A 20,775-nucleotide genomic window follows, 5' to 3' on the forward strand; every position below is an offset into this window, starting at 1 on the left:
TGATAGCAAATATCAAAAGCTGTCAAATGTCAAGTACGTGATAGGTAAAAACATTTTCGTGTTTATGCACGCTGATGTGCTTTGAACGCTTCCCCCCCCTCTTTTCTCTTAGTAGTACTCTCTCTTTGCAGATAGTGAAGGGTAGTTAACGCAGGCCTTTGCCCCCGTTGTAATCCGTCGTGCCTGCTTGTCTCTCCATTTGATTGATTGTTATCCAAGCATTTACTGTTTTAGAATTGATTCTCTTTGGTTCATTCTCTATTTACAAACAAGCACAAAGTCGCAATACTCTGTTTAGTCTTTGCAGATAGTGAAAAATCGTGTAAAAAAACAAAAGTAATCGAGCAAAATCAGTAGACCACTAATGGGATCTCTTTTTGACCTCGCTAAAATAGAAACATTAGGAACAACCCTTCATGAGAAATACGAAACTAGTGAGATGAACTGAGCTCCACACCATGATGGCTGCAAGACAGCTCGGCTCCGCCACCCACCCCGCCCAAAATAACGATAAACTCTATGCAAATATTATAAATATATACAACACACCAGCAAAGTAACAGGGTAAAACATTTTATTAAATAACTATTTACATAACTATTTTATACTTTTTGTTGCCTGATCCGGCTAGCTCAATCGATCGAGCATGAAACTCATGCACTCTGATAGCAAGCGTTGCTGCTGATGCTATGCAGACAAAAACTGGTTTTCAGTTTGTACATTCTTCAAGATTTTTCCATCCAAGGCTGGTTGAGAGTTTGTAGAACGATGGCTTCAGATTTTCAACATACGGTGTGGTGGCGCGGACTGGGAGGGGGCGCTTGGCTCCTGCCCCCTCCCCAAGTCGTGTTGCCCTGGTGTGGCCTAAGATCGCCCCCGACATAGGCGGCCGACTCCCGGGGTATGGCGGAACTTTTTTTCTTTTGATGACTCTTCCATTCTGGACCTTGTCCCACAATCCGTTTGACCTGAAGACACGCTGTAGTAGGGCGCCCCTTTACCGTTTCAGTTGCCACTCCGCCCGCTTTTGCTACACTGTGCCTCTTCCGCCATTCAGCTGTTTACCGCCCGCTCTTGCGACTACAGCGTCTCGCTCACCATGTAGTTGAGTTGCTCCCGCTCTTGCGATGCAGCGATAGGCGGCTGCCACAGGACTCTCAAAATGGCGGCCGGCTCTTCAGATTTGGGCGTGGTCCACTAAAATGGCCCTGGGACACCTTTGAACTCGGACGCTTGTCTGCTAGGGCTTGGGCCCCATTCTCGAAAGCGTCCACTGAGCCTTGAAGATTCTACAAAAGTCTTGGGGGCCCCCGACTCCCGCAGGCTTCTGGTGGGGAGCGGCTGCCATGATTGCTCGTGGAATGGCCACGACTGAGCTACGAAATGGTGGTGCTCTCATGCTGTGCATAATAGCAATTATAACAGTTACAACATGCTGACGCCAGCTTCAGTCTGAAACATCCAGAAACACTGTAGACTACCAATTCGATCAGTTACGGTAGCGCCCCAACGTGACCCGGTAGGGAAGAACTTGCCCTCCCCTCTTTGACTGATGGTCCCTTCTGTTCTCATTTAACAGAACTTTTTAGACTGCTGAAAGGGGTTGTGTTCCGACCGCTGGTTGGTGGAGACATTTTGACTATATTCTGGACCTACGTTGTCACGTAATGCGTTATATGACACGCCGCGTTAGCGCACCCGGAAGTGCTCCGGTGCGCGAAGCGCAGCTTCCCGGAAGCGATCCGGGGCGCGGCGCGCAGCGCGTAACGTAAGCATAACAGGTCATGTGACTTGTTAATAAAACTTTTCATTGGTTCATTTTACTTTTGTTATTCTAATGATGAAAGGCTTGGTCATATGACCTAAAAATTACGCTTTTTATTGCTTTCGAACATTATTTTTTCTTAAACATATATGTTATAATGTTCCAGGCTAATGTACTTTCCCGGAAAATTTACAACTGTCCTGCGAGTAAAATATATTCCTTTTTCTAGCAAAAGGGCGTTTCTTCGTCCCATGACGGAGCCGTTGAGCAAAAGATGCTCGGCCTGCTGTCTTAGTCGCCGATACGCCTGAATATCAGATTCTTATTGATCACTTTATGTTGCAGGAGTAGAAAACACAACAGCCCTTGACCATTTATCTTTACTGCGTTCCTGCGTATTATACCTTTTATCCGTCATGTAATTGGACTGCTTTATTTCACTTGCCTTTTACTGATTCGAAAACAGTGACTAAAATTAAAAACTTTACCAATGTAAATACTACTACCATGTTTTGTTTTAAAAACCTTTATTGTGAAAATGTCAGTATACAAATACGGGCCTATAACCACGTGGGCCGGCCACGGAGCAAACTGGAATCGTATATGATGAGGAGACATTTACACTGTAGAGGAACGTAACGAGCGGGCCATTAGGTTGCAAGAACTAAGGTGTCTAACATTTGCGGAATCGGTGGACGTATATTTTGTAATTAAAATACGACAGGGCCACTTACAATAAAATTTTCTAGATATACATTTGCGGGCAAGTACCATGGGTGACGTTAATTCGAACTTTCAATAGTACAGTAATCAATAACACATCAGAACTTAATATCAATAAGGATGTCGAAATATTCAATCAATTCTCGTCCCCGCCCGCCATGTGCTTCAAAACTGCATACGTATCTCGTGATATCAAGGTTGAGCAACCAGTACACAACAAGGAGTTACGAGTCCCATTTATACCGGCGCCATTTTGGGCGAGGCCGGGCAGGTCCAGGTTATAGTCAAAATGTCTCCACCAACCAGCGGTCGGACCAGAACCCCTTTCGGCAGTCAAAAAAGGTTCAGTTAAATGACAACAGAAGAGATAGGCAACAAGAACCATCAGTCAAAAGAGGGTAGGGCAAGATCTGAAGCCATTGTTCTACAAACTCTCAACCAGCCTTGAATGGAAAAATCCTGAAGAATGTACAAACTGAAAACCAGTTTTTGTCTGTATAGCATCAGCAGCAACGCTTGAGTCAGCTTTGTGTGAAGCCGCCATTTTGATTCAATCAATAGCGTCCCCCTGCACACATTCAGGGACCTGGTCGTGTCTTCAGGTCAAACGGATTGTGGGACAAGATGCAGAAAGGAAAAGGAAAAAAGTTCCGCCGGACCCCGGGAGCCGGCCGCCTATGTCATGGGCGATCTTTGGCCACACCAGGGCAATAGTGAAGCTGCAGCAGGTGCAAATAATCTTCAGACAGTGTTACAAGCGCTGCTCAGAACTCTCAACTATGACACCACCTCCGTGCCATCTGGATCTTGGCGCCTTGTGCTAGTTCCGGCCTATTCACACATCGGTCCGCTACTGACACCACCTCATAGGCCAACGGGGCACCCCACGCCGACTTTCGGCGCAGCATTGTAGGATGGCCACACCAGTGCGGCAACTTGCTAGAAACCACCTCGGTGCCATCCAGATCTCGGCGCGTTGTGCTGCCTTCGGCCTACTGTAGCCGCAAGTGCGGACGCAACTCAGCTGGATAGCGAGTGAAACACCAAGAGGCGCCCCACTGCAGCCGAGGAGCCTCCATCTTGGGGGCGACGCACAGCATCACATTGCTTTCCAATACAGTCAGATCCTCAAACAGCCCCCACTGACTGACGCGACCTCACAGGCCAACGGGGCGCCCCACGCCGACTTTCGGCGCAGCATTGTAGGATGGCCACACCAGTGCGGCAACTTGCTGAACACCACCTCGGTGCCATCCGGATCTTGGCGCGTTGTGCTGCCTTCGGCCTATTCGCACATCGATCCGCTACTGACGCCGCCTCACGTGCCAACGGATTTTCTACGCTTTTTATAGCAGCGCGTAACGTAAGCATAACAGGTCATGTGACTTGTTTATAAAACTTTTCATTGGTTCATTTTACTTTTGGTTTCCTAATGATGGAAGGCTTGATCATATGACCTAAAAATAACACTTTTCATTGGATTAAAACATTTTTTTTTCCCAAACGATGAAAGCCCCACCTTGTTTCTGGATGTTTCAGACTGAAGCTGGCATCAGCATGAGAGCACCACCATCTCGTGGCTCCGTCGTGGTCATTCCGCGAGCAATCATGGCAGCCGCTCCCCACCGGAAGCCTGCAGGAGTCGGGGGCCCCCAAGACTTTTGTAAAATCTTCAAGGCACAGGGGACATCCGAGTTCCAAGGTGTCCCAGGGCCATTTTAGTGGACCAGGCCCAAATCCGAAGAGCCGTCCGCCATTTTAAGAGTCCTGTGGCAGCCACCTATCGCTGCACCGCAAGAGTGGGCGCAACTCAACTACATGGTGAGCGAGACGCTGTAGCCGCAAGAGCGGGCGATAAACAGCTGAATGGAGGATGAGGCACAGTGTAGCAAAAGCGGGCGGAATGGCAACTGAAACAGTAAAGGGGCGCCCCAGTACAGCAGACGAGCCTCCACCTGGGGAGGCCCGTTCACGCCGCCTCCCCCCCCCCCGGGGCGCCCCACGCTGTTTTTCGGAGCAGCATTGGAGGATGCCACAACCAGTGCTGCAACTTACTGGACATCACCTGGGTGCCATCCACATCTCAGCGCGTTCTGCTGCCTTGGGACTATTCGCACAACAGACCGCTACTGACGAGGCCTCCCCCCGCACCACCCGAAACGCCCCAAGCAGTTTTTTGGAGCTGCATTGTAGGATACCAAAAACCAGTGCGGCACCCAGGTAACATCACCTGGGTGCCGTCCAGAACTCAGCACGTTGTGCTGCCTTGGGACTATTCGCATAAAAACACAGCTACTGACCATTGTTGCTTCTTTTTTTTAAAAATGTTTAAATGTATTTACTGTTTTTGTTGCGTTGTATATATTTATAAGTTATTAAAATGTTATAATCCTACTACTTTGTTGGAGTGCTATATATTTTTAATGTGACACATAATTGTAAAAACTTTGATGTACAAAGAGGCATCCCTGGAATCTTCAGCTTCAGGCTCGGACCCACACACCCTCACAGTGAGAATCCCCTCCCCAAGCACAATACAGGATGGTTATCAGATAGTAGGAACGCGTGTGGTGTGACGGATCTCATCGGGTGGGGGCCTTGATCTACTGTAACTCCTTTGAAGAGGGGTGATTCTCTACAGCTGGGGCCATAAACTACATCTGCAGGGCTAGGTGATAGCCTGGGACCGGCCTGGACAATCGGACACAGAGGAAGAGGAGTGTCAGAGGGTGCGGTAGTGAATAGGGTGAAAGGGAGGTGTTGGGCGGGCACAGGGTGTGATTCTCAGAGAAGAACAGCGCAGATGGGAGGAGGTTTCTGGCCCATGCATGAGAGAGAGAGCGGGGGTGACCAGTGCGTGGGGGAGATGCTTGCGAGGGTGGGGAGCCATGCTGAGGATCGGCGGCGTGCAGAGAGTGGGTCTGGTCAAGGCATCTAAAATGGCTGCCGTGCTCAACAGAAGTGTGGCATTGCAAAAAAGGCAAGATGGCGCAGACAATGTGTGGTATCCTCCACTTCCCTTGCATGTCCTTGCCTCTGCCTTATGTGTCCTACCTCTGTTCCATCTTGGAATGTGCCTTATCCAAGGTGTTCCACCTTCTCTGGTCAGTTGCCTGCTGGTCTTTGGAGGATGAGGTCCCTAGTTTATATTATACAATAAACTTCCTTCTTTTCATCTCCACCTGCCTGGACTTCTTTTATTGGATGATTCTACATTTTGGCGACGATTGGACTACACCTACGCACAGGGACCTCAACTCATCAACACCTCGTTTTGTGGTATTTTCCTTGTTTACTGAAGATTCAACATATTTGCCTGTTTCAAACTCAAGGATCTTTGCAAGAACTTCGTTCATCTCTCCAGCAACAAAGCAACCAAAGGTACTGTTTATTAACGTATCCTGGTATTTATTAAAACCTGGATCGTTTTTTTTTTTTCAATTAACCTGGACCGCTTTCTTTTACCAGAAAGTTGTGGCTGCTTCCTATAATTGAACTATTTGAACACCCAACGTTCAGATTTTCCTTTATTCATTTCAGCGTTCATTTTAAAAGAGGATTAATTGTTTATAAAACAAATGCATTGAGCGAGCCACTCACCCCGTTGCCTTTCAAACAGTATCCTAGCAACGCTCGAGCTCTGCCATTCCTCCTCAGCTTGCATCTACGCTATCAAAACGGAAACGCTCCTCACACGCGGACACGTCACTCTGCGTTTTGACGTCATTACGTCCTCCGCCATCTTTGCCGGTCCTGTTTTCACAGCGTCTTTCTCCGCTCCGCTCGCCTGCTCAATCAGCTGCTGGGTGAGAAGCGGCAAGTGCTAACCGGCACTTGAACAACAGGAGAAGCGGAAAGCGGTTACAAGCGGCAAGCGGTAAGCCGTATCATCACTCAAGCACTGTTCTGTACCCTAACAGGAGGAGAAATTACAGACGGCGACAAGCGGTAAGCTGTATTTTCAGCCAGCTCGAGACTGATATCTGGCTTCCCGCATTATCTACATTCTCATTGGCTGTCATTGGGAACTACTAACGAGACAGTCGTCTGTAGCCTCAAAGTTTCTGCACATGTATGAATATTGCCACTCTTCTCAACGCTGATTGGCACAGCATATTGGTATAATTACTTTATGTGATTTGTACAACTCCTTTTAACGCTGATTCACACAGCATGTTGGTATAACTGCTCTATGTGAGTTTTAGAAGTCGTTTTTCCTTCTGCTTTTAGGTTACCCCACCTTCTTTACAGACAGCATCCGTAATTTACTGTTTTTCTCCAAAACATGCAAAATGTCACTGCCCCTCCTTTCTTTCTATCTGAGCCAGGTGATCCTCCAATTCCTTGGCTCAAGTGGAAGAAGGTGTTTGCTCACTACGCCAGGGTCTGCGGTACTTCTCTCAGTGCTGAGAGAAAGTCTTCTTTGTTTATGCATTGTTTAGGCTCGGAGGGCCAGGATGTATTTGAAAATTTGCCTGATTTACCTGATGCAGAAGCCAACGCACTTAATGAATATGAGGTTTGCATAAGAAAGATGGATCTCCACTACCTTCCAAAGTTAAGCATGGTTTTAGAGCGTTTTCACTTTGGGAAAAGGATGCAAAAACAAAATGAGACTGTAGAGCAATATGGTACTGCTCTTCGCAAACTCGCTTCTACATGTTCTTTTGCTGCTACCTTGGATGAGAGACTTAGAGACCAGCTTATGCTTGGTTCTTCTCTCGAGAAAGCTAAGGACAATCTTTGGCAAAAGGATAACCCTAGTTTACATGAAGTAATCACTGCCCTCAAACTTCATGAGCACTCTAATACCTGTTCTGAGGTGATCCGTAAGAACGCCTCAGAAGAGAAAAAAGGGTCTACTGAAGTAAAAGAAATAAAAACGTCCTCAGTTCCCACAATTCAAAAGTCTAACACCTCTGACACGGGAAACACAAATGATAACAAAAATTCTGGTTCGGATGTTAAGGCAACCAGCTTTAAATGTTATCGTTGTGGAAATGTGGGACATTTAGCCAATGCCAAAGATTGTCCTGGTTGGAAAGCAACTTGTTCTATTTGCAAGAAGAGAGGGCATTTCACAAAATGTTGTAGGTCCAGTAAGGCTCAAAAGAAGGTGCGAGTGGTGGATATTTATGAACAAGAACAAACAGACCCAGTGGTATGTCAAGTGAATGCAGTGGGTCTTGATGGCCCAATGGAAGATGTTTCCATTGAAGGATGTTCTGTCAACATGCTATTTGATTCAGGTGCCAAGATTACACTAATTCCCAGGGTTTTCTTTGAAAAATTCTTACGTAACAAAGTAAAGTTACTCAAACCAGATCTAATTCCTAGAGGGTATGGTGGCAGAATAATAAGTCTTTTAGGATACTTTCTGGGTTCAATTGATTTTAAAGGGAGAGTCACAGCTGGTAAAATTTATATTTCTATGAAAGGAGATTCCCTTATCAGTTGGCTACATCAGAGAGACCTTGGGGTCTACCTTGATCCCAATCAGTCTCCTTCGGTCTGCTTGAGAGAAATGCCGGTTGATGTAGCAGTTGTCTCAGATCACAATGGTTGGGCCAAAAGATATCCTGGAGTGTTTTCCAAGGATCTGGGGTGTCTTAAAAAATACCTTCACTTGATAAAATTAAAGGAGAACTCTGTTCCCATTGTGGCGAAGGTAAGAAATGTCCCGCTTCTGGTTCGTGACAAAATGAAAGCTGAGCTTGAGAAACTGGTAAACAATGGTGTAATAGAGGAGGTCGAAGGTACAGAATGGGTTTCTCCTGTGGTGATGGTCCGTGAGGCCAATGGCGAGGCAAGATTATGCATTGATATGAGGGAATTAAACAAAGCTGTGATTGTTGACCATTATCCCCTACCGAATATTACTGAAATGCTATCTTCTTTAGGTGGGGCCACACATTTGTCTACGCTAGATCTTTCCTCTGCCTACCACCAGGTAAAACTACACCCATCTTGTCAGGATTTCACAACTTTCATCACTCCCTTTGGGACATATAAATTTCTTAGAATGCCGTTTGGGCTTATTTCTGCGGCCTCGGTATTTCAAAGAGTGATGGAGGGTATTTTGGGTGGTCTGTCTGGTGTTAAGGTCTATCAAGATGACATCCTGGTTCATGGCGTAGGTTCTAAGGAACACGATGACAGAGTTTGCGCGGTCTTGCATAGGTTGCAAGACGCGGGTCTCACACTTAGATTAGATAAATGCAAATTGGGGGTTGAGACAATTGAGTATTTAGGACATCTTGTGTCAGGCTCTGGTATCAAACCTAAACCGTCGTTGGTGGAAGCCATATCCAATCTCAATTATCCCAGTAATAAAGACGAGTTGGTTAAGTTCCTTGGGATGTCAGAGTTCTATAATAAATTTGTTCCTGGTTTTGCCCAGAAGACTGAAAAGTTGAGAGTTTTACTTAGAAAAGGACAAGAATTTGTTTGGGACAAAAGTTGTTGTGAGGAGTATGATCTTATTAAGAAGTGCCTCAATAATGCGCAGAATCTTGCTAGCTTTGATCCCACTAAAGATTCCTATATTATGACTGATGCCAGTTGCAAAGGTATTGGAGCTGTTCTTTTGCAGAAGGGTGAGGAAACTGACAACACCATACTCTTCATTTCAAGACCTCTAAGAGGTGCTGAGGAAAATTATTCCGTGGTGGAAAAAGAAGCTCTGGCTGTTTATTGGGCTGTTAATAAATTGAAGAAATTTGTCTGGGGCAAAAGGTTTTCTGTTATCTCTGACCACAAACCTCTTAAAGAAGTTTTTGAAAAAAAGGGGATTGATTGCATATCGCACAGGATAAGAAAATGGGTTGTCGCTTTGCAGGACTTCGAATTTGGTGTGTCTTATCTACCTGGATCTAATAATATACTTGCCGATTGTTTGTCCAAGCTCACGGGCAAGGCTTCTTCTGAAGAACAACGTGACGATTTTTTGTTGTTGTAATGAAGACTTATCAGAAGATGTAAAAGTTTGTGTGGTCACCGAGGGTGTTATTACGGAGGATGAGTGGATCAGTGAACTGAGATCTGATTTAGACCTTCAACAAGTCATTACATATGTTCGTGATGGTTGGTGTCTAAAAAAGGATTGCAATGATGTTGTGAAGTGTTTCTGGACTGTGAAAGATCAGTTGTCTTGGGTTGATGGAGTGTTAATGAGATGTAGCAGACTTGTTCCTCCAACTAGATTGAGACATAAGATTGTGGAGTATGCACACTCTAGTCATATGGGCATCGCAAAAACCAAATCAAGAGTCAGGGAAATCTATTGGTGGCCTGCCATGGACACTGAAATTGAAAGATCTGTGAGAGATTGTCCACAATGCTCAGTTAGTGATAAGATACTCAAGTGCAGAACTCAACCTATGGTAATCAGAAAACAGTCTACTGGCTCATGGGTTGATGTCTCATTGGATATCTTAGGTCCTGTCAAAGTTAGCAGTCAAGACAAATATGTTATCGTGTGTGTTGACATGTTTTCAAGGTGGCCGTTTATTAAGGTTGTGAACAAGGTGGATTCCTCTTCTGTGGTTACCTTTTTGGATGAATTGTTTTCCAATGAAGGTCTGCCTAACTCGGTGCTCACCGATAATGGTGTGCAGTTCGTCTCTGGTCTGTTTGAGAGTTTTCTTAGAGAGAGAGGGATTCTGCACAAGCGTGCCTCTGTTTATCATCCAGAGAGCAACGGTGTTGTAGAGAGATTCATCAAGGTCCTGAAAGAAACGATGCAATTAGCTCTGGTTTCCAGCTACAATTGGGAGGAAGCTATTAAAAAGAAAGTATGTGAGTATAGATTCACCACACATTCCTCTACTGGTGTGTCACCTTTCGTCTTGTTCAAGGGAAGGTCTCCTTGCACTCCTCTCAAGCCTTCTTGGGTTGGTACGAAGATTGGGGTTAATGACACTTTGAGCACTGACTGGAAAGAGAAGGAGTTGGGAAAGGCAGCGAAAAGGAAGGTTGAGTACGACATAAGAAAAGCTGCTAAAAAAACCGTGGTGAGAGTGGGAGATGTGGTAAGGATTAAATTGCCAGAAAGAAAGTTTGGTGTTTCAAAATTCAGCCAACCAATCAAAGTTATAAAACTTCTAGGTAATGCAGTTAAGACACAGGATCATAAGGTGTGGAACCTCAGCAGAATAGCTGTGTGTCGCGCCAAGAATATGGAAGACAATGTTTTGTGTCATTCTCCTGTACCCTCAACCTCTGTTCCTGTTAGAAGATCTACAAGGAAGAGTTCTGTTCCTTCTCGTTTTATTGACTGAGTTCCTGCTCACTTGTTACTGTAAATGTAACTGTTTTGCTTCACATTTTCTTCCCTGAATGTTCACCACACCCTCCACTTACCTTTTGTGTTTTATTGATAAGAGGGAGGTCTTGTGGTATCCTCCACTTCCCTTGCATGTCCTTGCCTCTGCCTTATGTGTCCTACCTCTGTTCCATCTTGGAATGTGCCTTATCCAAGGTGTTCCACCTTCTCTGGTCAGTTGCCTGCTGGTCTTTGGAGGATGAGGTCCCTAGTTTATATTATACAATAAACTTCCTTCTTTTCATCTCCACCTGCCTGGACTTCTTTTATTGGATGATTCTACACAATGTTTATCAATAAGGATTAATTTATAACAATTATTTTTAACAAAATATTTACTCGCAGTGACAAAATGGCGGTCAACAGTTCCTAATTTCCATTGAATCGAACGTTACCAGACGACACGCAGCAAAAAAAAAAAAACGCTCACGCACAGCCGCTGGAAGACATGTATCAACATATATGAGCCTCCTCAGCCACCCTCAGAAAACATAAGGGGTCAGGATACATCTCCCGTAACCCCTTATACCTAGTAATTTAATTAAATCGAAACACAAAATGGCGAATTCACGTTTCGCTACCAGTTTGCGACCCGGTTCGCGAACCGAGAAGCGCTTCTACCGCGAAAAATCAAATTTTTATTATTTGCCCCACGGGACCCTTTAATAACCCCAACATCATTCCTAGGGGGTCAAGAGAGGTCTACCTTGCCCCCTTTCATTAAATTCCCCCTTCGTTTTTCTCCTCCTCTTGTCTCTCGATCCTACCGAGAGACAAGATGGCGGCCGCACCGGACTGTTTAGAATGTTGACAGACACCGGAGAGCCAATCAGCTTCGCTACGCAAAGCTCCGTTACGCGAAAAGTACGCGATCTGGAGCGCTATCTAGGACGCTGTCACAGATATATCTGTTTTTTTAAACGTTAATTTCTCAAAATCCAATGGAGCACTTATATTGAGACCCAGCAAAGGCACATCGGGCTAACAGTCCCTATAATTTTGCCAAGTTTCGTGTAAATCCATTCAGCCGTTCGAGCTAAAAGTGAGGCCAAAGGCCCTATAGAAAAATGAATAGGAAAAACATGTTTTGGGACCCCCCTTTTTTCTCAGCCTCCCCTTGACAGAACCCCCCCAAATTTTTAGGGGCTGCTCAGAAACAGAATGTGCCATTTTCCTGAAAATTTCAGCCGATTCCGTCCACAAACGCCAAAGTTATTAGACATAGAATTTTCAAAAGTTCCATAGAGAAAAAATCCTAACTATATATACCTACTGGCGACCGCCAGTAGGTAATATATATATATATATATATATATATATATATATATATATATATATATATATATATATTACCTACTGGCGATTGCCAGTAGGTAGTTATAGTTAGGATTGTTTTCTATAGGAAATCCGCAACAATTGGGAATAAATTTGGCGCCGGTTGAGGAATCTGCCTGCAACTTTCCTTAAATTTGCCTCGCTGCGCTCCGCTCCTTCCCTGAAAGTTTGGGGGGGATTCGTCAAGCGGGGGCCGAGATAAAAGAGGGGTCCCAAATACGTGTTTTCCCCATGTTAATTTCCACAGGGCGGTTGGACTCACTTTTAGCCCGAACGGCTGAATGGATTTCCACAAAACTTGGCAAAATTGTAGGGACTGGTAGCCCGATGTGCCTTTGCTATGTCTTTGCTATGTCTCAAGATATGTGCTCCAGTGGATTTTGAGTAATTTAGGTTCAAAAAAATATATTGTGGTTGGTTTAAACTTTATTTCGGTTTGTTGTGAACCATAAAAGTACAAGACACACATTTTAAGCAATAAGATAATACACTGTTACATCCTAGTTACATAGTCTACAAGTTTCCTTTAAGTGGCGGAGTCCCATAAAATATCTAAAACAATAAGTTATGTATTAATCATATTACAAAGTTAAAATACAATAGAGACCCAGGGCCTCCTGATGTGTTGTCCAACAGCAGTCCATAAGATTGTGTTACTTTATTGCTTCCGGAGCATTCTCCTTCTTGTCAGCCACATAGAAAAAAGAAACTTAGCTATGGCAGTAACTACTAGTGCATTAGTGTCAGATTTTAAAATTCTAAAAAAACTCTAAATAATTCCTGACCCCTAAGTTCAAGCATAGTTGTAAAATCCATTTCTTTCTACTGCTATAATAGCCAGGACAAAACAAAATTACATGCACAAGGGTCTCATTAGGGTTTTTGCATCCTGTGCACGGGCGAGCTGGACCCTCTTTCCATTTATCTATATGTGAGTGCAGGGGCAATGTGCCGTATCTAAACTGTAGGTACAGCTTCTTGGCTAAAACCGGTTCAATCCCATCTAGTTCCTTCTCAAAGCTATAAACGTTCTTAAGATCTAAAAAACTATCAGTGAGACTGGAGGGCTTGGCTGAATGGAAAGCTTCCTGCAGATTATAGTGTTTTATAGTCGCAGCCAGGGTTTGTCTCGAGGTAGCTTGGCATGCCACCTCCGGATTGGACCACAAATTCTCCATACCAATCCTGGTAGCTTGCCTCCTTATGAATGATAGCCACTGTATCTTGCCTGAGCCCTGACAGGCCATCACGATCTTTAGTTCCTCCCTGTAGCTCTCAAGCTCTGGCACACTTCACAATCTGCGCCAATAGAGGAGTGGGCGAGAGGCAATTGCTTCTGCAATTGACCTCAGATTTAGATCCAGCCTTAATGGGATTAGTGGTGTGCTTTTAGGTAGGGTGAGCAGGTGCCTAATAAAGTTATTCTCAGTAACACTGAGCTCGTTTACTGGTCGGTGCCTCCAAAGTTCCGCCCCATAAAGAGCGGAAGATCTGGCTTGAACTTTATATATTTCTAACGGTACACTCACTAGTTTATGCACACAGGTTTTCTGCACTCTTAAAATTCCCCCCGCGGACTGTAAGAGCCCTAGGTTGGCCTTAGACATCTGTGTGTCCCACCCCATTTTGTCATTTAGCGCCAAGCCTAAGTAGACAAAGTTGTTTACCCTTTCCAGGGAACGTCAATCCATTTTAGGGTGCGGACAGTTGATTGTGCTGGCGTTAAACACCGTGTACTTGGTTTTATCTATGTTAATCACCAGATTCCTTCGTTTACAGAAATCGGTGAATTGGTCCAACACCCGCTGCATCCCCATTGGTGTTTTTGAGAGCAGCAAGGTGTCGTCCCCAAAGATTAGTGCAGGGAATTTTGTGCCAGCTAAACTAGGGGCGTCAATGTTTATTGCACTGATCAGATCGTCTATAAAGCCATTTAGAAAGAGAGAGAATAGGGTAGGGGCAAGTACACACCCCTGCCTGACACCCTTCTCGATTGGGAATGCTCTGGTGAGCTGGCCAGATAAGCCAAAACGTACCTTGGCAAAAGTACCTTCGTGAAGTCGTTTGAATTGATGGCACAGGTAAGGAGGGATCCCCATATTAGTTAGTATACCCCACAGTTGGTTCCTGTCCACCATATCAAATGCGGATTTAAGGTCCACGAAGGTTAAGTACAGGCTACCCCCATCCAAAACCACATGCTTCCAATAGAGTAGCTGAAGCCGTAGTAGTTGGTCAATGGTAGATGTTTTTGCTCTAAACCCTGCCTGCAGGTGGGAGAGAATATTATTCTCTTCGATCCAATCCTGCAGGCGTTGTAGGAGGAGCCTGGCATAGATTTTTTGCGTGACGTCAATAAGGCTAATAGGCCTATAATTTGATGGTGCCAGGGGAGAGCCCTTTTTATAGACTGGAATGATTTCAGCCCCCAACCATGTACTAGGGGGTTCTTGTCCATTCAAGATGGCGTTAAATAGGACAGTCAGGTAGGGTACCCAAATCTTCAGCTCATCTCTGTAGAGATCTCCAGGGATCCTGTCTAGCCCCGGAGCCTTCTTTGGCTTCAAAGCTAGTACCGCTAGGGTCACTTCCGACATAGTAAATGGTGGGAGAAGGTGGCTTGGATCCAGCCTTGGAAGGGGACTTGGAGAATCCAGGGTTCGAGAAACGGGACTAGAATAGAGATCTCTAAAGTAGGCACACCAGGCTTCCTCAGCGATGTTAGGGTCAATCTTAGAGTTACCCTCTGGCTTTGCAGTATGGACCAAGTTCCAAAAGGAACGTGCTTCTTTGGCAATTAATTCCTGTTTAATTGCGCGCCATCTCTCAGTTTCCCATTCAGATTTAGCATGGAACAGGAGATCCTTGTAAGCCTTCCTTGCGATCTTAATGGAAGTCCTACTGCCTGATTTTAGGGTGGATATTAGAATTGATTTCGCCCTCCTACATGACTGGTTGTACCAGGGATTAGAGTTCCGTGGCCGCCATTCGCTCTGTTTGGAGGGTTTGTTGAAACTGCCCGCCAAGACCGTCATTAGTTCATTATAGATTCCTAACACTTTTGCGTCTTCCTCGGAATTTAGGCCACTCTCGTACATTGTTGACAACCGTTCAAGCTGGGGAATTACACTTTTGTATATCAGAGCCAGTTTTTCTAATGATGTCTTAATAGTGGCCCACCGGACTCTTTTGCCACCCTGTATAATCCTTATATTACTAGGGATGGCTTCGGCCTCTTGTTGCACCACCTCAGGATGAGGGAGGTCCAGCTCTACCACCAAAGGGTTATGATCACTGTGGCCATAGGGACAAACTAGACATAATATAATCAATTAGTGACGAATGGCCCATTCCATTATATGTACACTTTCCCGGGCTGTCCCCCGGGAAACGGCCGTTTCATTCTCTTAGTGAAAATGTATACGTCAATGATGTGAGCTGCATAACCATGGGTGTCCAGGATTTGGTTTGGTAGGTATTAGGGGCTGGAATCTGGCAAGCGTCATCCTCGTCTGCCGATATCTGGGTAACCCCCCCAAGTGGCTCATAATGGCAATTAAAATCTCCCCCTATTAGCACCTTAGCATCACTAGGGAGGCTGTTCAGTAAATTGGTTAGGGCCTCAAGAGTCTGCGATGTCCCTCCCCTCCGAACAGGGCGTGAGTAGATGCCAATAATTGCCAATTTTGAAGTTTTCGGGCGAGCCAAGAGGATGCATAATAGGTCGCAGCTATTAGTGTTGATTCTTTTAACAGTGAACCCAAGATGGACACCCACCCATATAGTCAGGCCACCAGATGGCCTTCCTCTGGCGCCCTTTATGGCTGGTTCGGTGTAAGTGGCAAACCCCATTCTATGGTGGGGGGGTCGTAGCCCATGTTTCTTGAAGTATACAGATACCATGGGTGTCCACAAAATCACACCAGTCAATGCTATCTAATTTAGTAGCCAAACACGCAACATTCCATGATAGGACCACTAGGTGCCTGCTTTGTCGGGACGATGGATCGGTTAGCTGATTAGAAGATCGAGCAGGTTCTATGATTGAATCGCCTGGTTCAGGACACATCTTTCCCTTGTCTGGCTCATAGTTAGATATGAGGAGATTGGCCTCATGTGATGTAGTGAGGGCATTAGGTGATTGGGGAAATATATACACCCTCCTAGTCCTGCTCTGAATGTCCTCCCCAGCTGGATCCCCGTTACCCACCCTAGAGCATGTTAGAGGAGGGGTGTAACAGGTAGGGAGTCAATCACAGCCATCAAAGCACGAAAGGACACCAAATCTGTTAGAAGTTTCCAGCGGGGTAAAGGGAATCAGGTGCTCCATACTCCTGTACCCGTACGGATGGTCCGACCCCCCTGAAAACATACTGTGGCCACTAGCGGGGACTATATTCCACCCCAAGTTGTTCCCGACGGGCAAAGGCCTAAGCGGATGACCAATGAGACTGTTACGGGGAGGCATGTACACATTCTTATTGCAATTGGGATCAGCTGACCCTAAGGGGAAAAGAATAGGAGTCACATGTGATCTTGGATAAAAGTAGGTTAGATCATACGGGACTATGGCAGTGTTTGAGTTCCCCGATGACCCTGTTAGTATACATCTAACTTCCTCTGGGTCCCTGAAATTTATTACTACAATGTCTCCCTTTAGGTTTTTTTCCCTGCTGCCCAACCAAGAGAGGCACCTGACATGGACTATCTCCCCGTTGATGTAATATGGGAGTGGTCTATTTTGTCCAAGCCAGTGCAGAATCTTGTTTTTTAGCTGGGCATGCCCCTCCCTTTTACCTGCCTCTAGGGTAGGGACTCCAGTGAGTACAACTACGAATGGAACAGCCTCCGGGAGTAATTCAACATTAGGGCCCTGTATTTTATCATTTACGGGCAAGCTCAACCTTCCCCTTCCCAGGTGGTGTTGCGTGACATTGGGGTTTTCACTTCCCTTCTGACGTTCTCTTGCAGCCTGGGCAACAGATGTTACCTCTGTCACCACAGGAGCTTGAACATGCTGGGGTACCAAATTTTTCCTTTGAGTATTACTAGTGGACTTATTGGCTATGTTGTTAACTTTACTGGAGCTCTTGGGAGCACCAACAGCTCTCGGTTTGTTGTTATCAACAAGTAGATTGGCACCAGTATTGCCATTATTAGGACCTAACGGCATCCAGGGTAGGAAGGAGGGCAGTTGGGGTCTGAGGTGGAGTTGCCGATAAAGTGGTGGGCCTTAGGACGTTCATAGAGTGCCCTGTCCCAGCCTTATCAGCAAACAATGCCTCAAGATTACCAAGTCGATGTTCAACCCTTTTTAAAATATCCAATATGGGAAGCATAAAGGATCTAAATAACTGCTCTGGGGTATCCAACGGGGTATGAGAGAATGTCAGAGCTTCTTGAGGTACGGAGGAAGCTACCCCGTCTTCGCCTACTGACATGTTAGCAGGCAGTATAGAATTTGTATCTTGGGATGGTGTTACTGCTAGCCCTATATCAGATGGTACAGGGGCCTTAGTCGCAGTTGGACCACTGGTCTTATTAATCAAAGATCTTCCGAACTCGGAATGGCTAAGTTTACCCCTCTGGGGGGCACGCTCCCACCTCCTCCTTTTAGGTGGTGGTGGGCCAGGGGCTTTGGCCACATGCAGCATCTTGCCCTTCCTCTTAGGCAACTCCCTAGCCAGAGCACAGGGCACATTTTCTACATCTAGTCCTGTACAAGTAGTGGATAGAGACAACACGTTAGGTGGAGAGTCAATAGTTGCTGTGCCAGGGGGCGATGGAATATCTCTAAGAAGAAAGGGAAAATTGTCCAAGGACAGTAGATCTGCGGTATGGATGTCGATGATAGTATTCAACAAAGCAGGAGTAGAAGCCAAGTCAGTAAGTGGTTTGTTTTTGAGGGACTCAATAGAGCGGCGGCGTTCGATCCTGCGCTCTGTCAGCGAATTGTCCTTGTCCACATCCACAGAGGCCCTAGAGAAATAATTCTCAAGTGTTCCTTTACAGCCCCCCACAGTAGTAGGTTTATCACAGGTTGTAGCCATAGTAATAAGTTCCTACCTTCCACTTGAGATAGAAGGTGAAATGGGGGTGGCCCGTCCCGTCCTCGGTCGTCCCCGGATGACCACAGACGGCCCACCCTTTGCCCGGGCTTCGCCCGGCGTCCCGCGAGACGGCCCTCCAGCTGCTGAAATAGATGGAAGGGCGGCTGGGGGCGGGGCACGCAGGGGGCGCTGACCGGATGTTGAATGGTCACGCAGGGACTCCTGGAAGAGTGAGTCCCTGCAGCGCAACACCCCTGCAGCCTCTCGGCACCTCGGCGGCTACAATCCCGGGCAGTTGTGGACGGTGGTGCAAGACAGCACGCAGCGGCAAGAAGTGGTGGCTTAGAGCGCTACCGGCTGGGACACCGGCAGGTCAGGAACATCAACAGGTGAGCAGCAAAATCTCCCAGGCGGTGTGAGCGGGTCACGCCAGACACGGCTCCAGTGTCCTTTTTCTCCTTGCGGCCAGCCGGGGGCGGGGCACGCAGGGGGCGCTGACCGGATGTTGAATGGTCACGTAGGGACTCCTGGTAGAGTGAGTCCCTGCAGTGCAACACCCCTGCAGCCTCTCGGCACCTCGGCGGCTACAATCCCGGGCAGTTGTGGACGGTGGTGCAAGACAGCACGCAGCGGCAAGAAGTGTTGGCTTAGAGCGCTACCGGCTGGGACACCGGCAGGTCAGGAACATCAACAGGTGAGCAGCAAAATCTCCCAGGCGGTGTGAGCGGGTCACGCCAGACACGGCTCCAGTGTCCTTTTTCTCCTAAGACATATTTTAACTTTAGAGAACCATACAGTCACTGGATGTTGTCATCAGTGATGTCATTTGAGATGCCATCAGTGATTTCATCAGTGATGTCATTTGAGATGTCATCAGTGATGTCATCAGTGATGTCACTGACCATGTCATGAATGATGTAATATGTGACATCATCAGCAGTGGATTGCGGGTGCGCGATATATAGTTAGTGCAACTAACTATATATGCGAATTTCAATGGTTTTGTGTGAGTAAAATAAGGTTTTGTAAATGCTAATTCCTAACTATATATGGTCTATAACCTATGATTTTTTTCAGTGAATATATATATATATATATATATATATATATATATATATATATATATATATATATATATATATATTTATGTATTTATCTATTTTTGGATTGGACTTACTCTGTATGTTGTAAAAAATAGCCACCAATTTTATCTATGCAATCAACTAAAGATACAACATGTTTTTTGCAAGAATAGTATATGCCAACATATCTCATTAAATTTAATTAAACTGACCCACTGTCTAGATAACACAGCTCTGAGGACCATCAAGGTATTTATACTGTGATTATTTAACTGAATACATGTGAACAGAAACTGAATTTACAATACATGATTGTTTGAATTTCTATAAAGACAAAAAATCTGAGATTTTACCTTTGCCTATGAGCCGGAAACAACCAACACAGGCCATTTTGGCAATCTGTTGTAGCGCTCAGTCAAATAATACCAATTATTTTAAACAAATTATTTCCACATTTTGCACATTTATCACTTTTGACAGTCTTGAGAACTGATACATTTGTAAAAATTAATTTGTATGTGATGAGCTTAAATGACCTGGTTTGCTGCGATTTGCATGGAGGTAATGAAATATTACAATGACATTTGTATTGCCTCTAGAGGGTGATTTAGGATGTGCAATATGACTTCCCTTAGGATACAGCAGGATTAAGAATATGTATCTTGTATCAATAGAATGTCTACGTGAGCAATACAATTGATTCCACATTTATGTACCTAGTTTTCAAATGTTGCTCAACATCTGATATTAGAGGTTTTAATTCAAACCATAAGGAAGATTGCCTTGAAATATTGAACTATGAATTTAGTAATGATTTTTTCCCATGAAGCACTTTATCGTATTGTTTTTCATTCTTAGGCCCTCTAACAAACTTCAAACTACAACAAAATGTGTTTGAAGGCTGACTGTCTCATCATTTTCATAGTTCACAATAAGCACACTGGCACTTTAAAATTTTTAAAAACTTACTGTTATGCTATCATGTGCTCAAGGCTCCTTGTGAGTTGAAACGCGTTATGGCGATATCCAAATAAACACCTAAAGTAATCTGAAATTGTGGTCCAGGCCAGAAGACACAGAGGGGTACTACTTGGCAGACCTTTATTCATCGTGGCAGGCATAATGCATTGCAGCGCGTGCCTTCGTCAGATGACTGTTTCCACTGGGCGTCACTCACTCCCTCTTTTGTACATCCCATGGCATTCCTATTGGCAGGAACATGGCAGCTCCGCTGATTGTTACTTGCAACTGTGGCAGGATACTGGGGGACTTCAAATCCCTGCTTGCATTGCTCGGGTAAGTGTTCATTACAGAGCTGTGAAAGAATGCCCTAAACGTTGGTGTGCCAAGCAAGGGAGGGAGGGGGCAAATGTGTGTCGAGTTAGTCCCATATTCAAGGTATTAATGGCTACCTTGAGTCCCCAACGACAGAAGTCATCAGTAATGTCATTAGTGATGTCACTGACCATGTCATGAATGATGTAATATGTGATGTAA

This window comes from Lissotriton vulgaris, chromosome 12, assembly GCF_964263255.1.
Source record: "Lissotriton vulgaris chromosome 12, aLisVul1.2, whole genome shotgun sequence".
Taxonomy (NCBI): domain Eukaryota; kingdom Metazoa; phylum Chordata; class Amphibia; order Caudata; family Salamandridae; genus Lissotriton; species Lissotriton vulgaris.